Consider the following 4,432-nt stretch of genomic DNA (forward strand, 5'->3'; position numbering starts at 1 on the left):
TCTTTCCCTCTCTTTTCTTTTCCTTTTTATCCTGTGTTGCTGCTGCCTGGCAACTTTTCTGTCTCAAAAGGCAGGGTAAGAAACTCAGCAACCTCTCGAATGACAGCTGTAGAAATCCCTAGCAACCTAACTTTCAGGGCCACTTTGCTAATACCACATCTTCCATGAGACAGTCAGCCCCAGTTTGTTTAAAACATGTCCTTTTCCTACCTTACAATGCTCAGGTATGCAGAGTGTGGATTGTTACTCTCTATGGTAAGAAACTCAACAGCACAAAGTAATTAAGCTAGCAGAAATGAAATCTGATGTTTGATCACATATATGAAGAACATGGCTCTGATTGGGAAGTATAAGATTACTGCTGACTGATAATTAATATTCGTGTGTTGTTTTAGACAAGAAAGGAAGAATGATTGGTTCTACTTTGTTTAATTTATCTCAATGAGAGATTTCATAATATTCTATAGTTTGATGAATTAATTTATTTAACTTGTCAGTGTTAATAACTCTGATTAGAATGAAGAAATTATAATGGGCCATAGGAACAAACAAAATTTGAACAGTAACTCTGGCCATTCTTTCCTCGCTAATAGCACACTATTAATTTTCTTTTTTATTAAAGCATAGCTTCTGGAGAAATAAAAGTATGTCATAGAAAATTATACAAATGCTTTCCCTTAAAATACATTAAAGTTTGATGGATCTTATATGTTGATGAGAAATTACCTTTGGGACCAGCAGTTAGCGTAATGGCTATGTCGCTAGACTCCCATGTAATTGACCACGGTTCGAGTCCTGGACCCGGTGGTTTAAACTCACACTGGGTGTGTGTGGGTGTGTATCCAAGATCTCAAGAGGAGAATGGAGGAGAAGGGATTGTGGGCGTAGCCATCCCCCCTGGGGGGTAATTTCTCACTTTCTTTCTCTCCATCTCTCTCTGTCTTTCTGGTGAGTACAAGTGACCTGCAGCAAAAAACTCTCAAAAAAAAGAAAGAAAGAAAGAAAGAAATTATAATTAAGTAATAGTTTTGAAATGAGGTCATTAAAAATCTAGTACTAACTTATTTAATTTTAACATTGAAATTTTGTTGAACTTTTATCAACCCCCTTGATGCTCATGAAAACAATCTCTTAGGATGAATTCATCATTTTCTTATTCTTTTATTTATTTATTTATTTATTTATTTTTTTTATGTGTGCCATAAGGAACATGCACTTGCCAGAGAGGAAAGTGAGAAATAATACACAGGGGAGATGGCCATACCTCAATTCATTCTCCTCAACTCTTCTCTTGGGACTTTGGGCATGTCAGAACATGCACCAGGTGTAATTTTCATGCTTCTGGTTCTGAGACTCAAACTGCTGTTAACCATGTGGGAGTCCAGCACCTTAACCACCACGCCACCTACAGGCCTTGAATTCATAATTTTTAATATACATTTGGTAGAACAACTTTATACAAGTTATTTGATATGCGCTGATTTTATTTTGGTTTTGGAGCAAATTCTAAATGTATAAATAATTTAATATGTATAAATTATATATATATATAATATATATATAATGTATAAATATATATATATATAATTTAACGTTCAATCTGTATAATATATGCTATGGCTTTGGCTATGAATCAATGTCCTATTGCAAATGTTTTCCTAAAAAAATCTTCTGGACAAGCTTTTAAGTGTTTATGTTGCGTCACTTGAAGATTGCCATATTTGCAATATTTCTAAGCATCTGTACTTCACCAAATTGCTAGGGATCATTTTTATGCCGTTCAAGGAAGCAAAAATTCAACTGGTTGATCTAAATGAGATCATATAGTTTTTACACTGTGTAATTCACTTAAAAGGCTATTAGAAGGTACTACATATTTGGAGTACCAAATCTGCTGGGCCCTTCCTACTCTGAATATCTTTTCTAGCTTTTCTTTTTTCCCAGTTGATGATGAAATCCTAGGCTGCTACACACACTGCAGTGGTGTACGAGTCTCAGAGTTTTTTTAAAAATTATTTCATTTAACTTTATTTATTTATTTATTTACTTTAATTTGAACAGAGAGGGGGAGAGAGAGAGAGAGAGAGAGAGAGAGAAAGTGAGAAAGTAAGCTGCCAGGTCCAGGACATGAAGCATGGTTGGCCCTGTTGTTGCCACCTGCTGGCCCTGGGTTTCTGATTTTCAATCAGAGCATTGTGGCCTTTGGTGCACAGTAAAAGTCTGGTGGTTGTATTTTCCCAGGTTGCTTTTCCCTGGTTTGCAATTTTTAAGTGGGAGGGGGGTAATTGGCAAATACAGTATAGAAGAGGAAGACTGGATATCTTTAGCATGGTTTGTGCACTCTTTCTTTTCTTGCCAAGACTTAAGTGGATACAAATGTCCTAATAGCTGACCTCCTGGTTGACTGAATGGGATCATGTGGGCAAGTCACATACTTACTTTGTGGCAATCAATAGTATTTCACAGTGTCTGTGGACCTTTGGAATAGAAACATTGATTACTGTATATGTCATCAAAACTTACTGCCCTGTCTTTTCCTCTCTGTGTCATACCCTTCCAAGTCTGCCCATTATTCCAATGTTTATACATTCTTAGTGTGAAGTAAAATAGGAAAAGCAATCTCTTTTTCTCCTCACATGATGTATTTTATTATGAAACAATTAAAATGCTTAGGAGAAATGACTTATGTAACAATTTTAGGAGAAAGAAAGCTTACACTCTTAAATGCAGAAGGATTCAGATTTTAGACATTAATGATGTGATTTATACGTGAAAGTAAATGCTAAATCTTAAAATACAGAGAAGTTGGCATAAAAGACATCTATGATCACAAAGTAGAAAAGGTGAGTTTAACAGATTCTTGGCAATGTCTTACAGGGTCACCTACGTGTTCCTTGATCCACTTCGATTTGAATGACTTGAAAAGAGGATCCCAAGATGTTTCTGGATAATTTTACTCTCATAAACAACTAGTTCATAGCTTTGGCATCCATCTATACGTCTGAACCACTAAACTGAATACAGTGTTTAAAAGTTTCTTTCTTTTTTTTTTGATTATTGCTTTGTTTGTTGTTGTTTGTTTGTTTGTTTGTTTTGTCCTTATAGGTTTCCCTTTCATTCATCTTAGGTTTTAAATATTAAACACACAACATTTTTCAATTGTGCACTCTTAGAAAAAATTACTGATGTTACCAAGAAGAAAGTAAGCTTTCAATTATTAAGATTTCTGAGTTTTAGCTCTACAGCCATTTGAACTGCAAAACTAAAATTTTAGGTAACTTGGATGATCATATTGAAAAACTTTCTTTTCTTCTTCTTCTTCTTTTTTTTTTTAAATTCTACTGATTCATTTTGATGCCTCAGATGGTTCGGGAAAGTTCTTTAAGAACCACCGTATTATGTGAAGAAGAAAATAACCAAGCCAAACCAAAACACCTTAAGGAAACCTCAAAACCTGTTTAAAATGGCTCGAGCTATCCTTCTAAAGAGAGAACCCCACTGCCAATATCTTGCTTTATTCTTCCCAGCTTAGGGACCTCACTCAATCGCTGTTTGCATTCACCTTCCCCTCTTACACCATGGTTTATGACTTTAGACGTTGTTTTGCTTTTTGTTTCTGCTGAGTCACTAAATATTGCATCTTTTGTCCCCAGGTTCACTCAGCATAAAAGTTAAAAGTGCAATCCAGGAAGCATTGAGATTCTGTGTGGAGCAGAGGAAACCATTTCCCTAAGAACGGCTCAGTTACTTGGCTCGTCCTTCCTTCTCGGGAAGGAAGCTTCCAAGGAGCGAAGGGATCAAATCCGCTTTGCCAAGGGAAGCAACCCAATGCTCCGAGAATACCGAGCTTGCGGTTAAATGCGAAGCGTTTTAGACTCCTGGCTGGCTCAGTCCAGTGCAGAAGCTCCCACCTCCTCTAAAGACCCAGATCCCTACAGAACCAGATCAGACTTACTTTCCCTTCAAGGAGACCGAAATAATTGTGGTCTGTGGCGTCCTCAGTTCTCCACGGTATTTCCCTGTTGTGCTAAATGCCTCTTACTAAGTAATAGATGTGATTTATGCGGACCACTAAGGGGTGTGCGGCGGCTTCGGTGATTAATCAGTGAATTCCCATCCGCTGGCATCTCACTGCCCCTCTTGCGTGATGTAAGATCAGACGTACCCTGCATTGAAAAGTCAAGACACACGGGCGGCTCGCTCGCGCTCACACTCGCTCGCGCACTCTCTGTCTCTCCCACACGCGCGCATCCGTGCACCTTCCACATCCTGCTCCAGGCAGGCGAAGGCGGACTGGCTGAACTCATTGAGCTGAAGAATTTCCAGTGACATTTGTAAATGACGCTGCTGGATTCGGGGCTCCGAGCCGCCGCCGCCGCGGTCGCCGCCGCTACCCGGCCGAGGGGGCCGCCGAGCCGTCCCCCGCGCAGGC

This window comes from Tupaia chinensis, unplaced genomic scaffold, assembly GCF_000334495.1.
Source record: "Tupaia chinensis unplaced genomic scaffold, TupChi_1.0 Scaffold138757_1, whole genome shotgun sequence".
NCBI classification, from domain to species: Eukaryota; Metazoa; Chordata; class Mammalia; order Scandentia; family Tupaiidae; genus Tupaia; species Tupaia belangeri.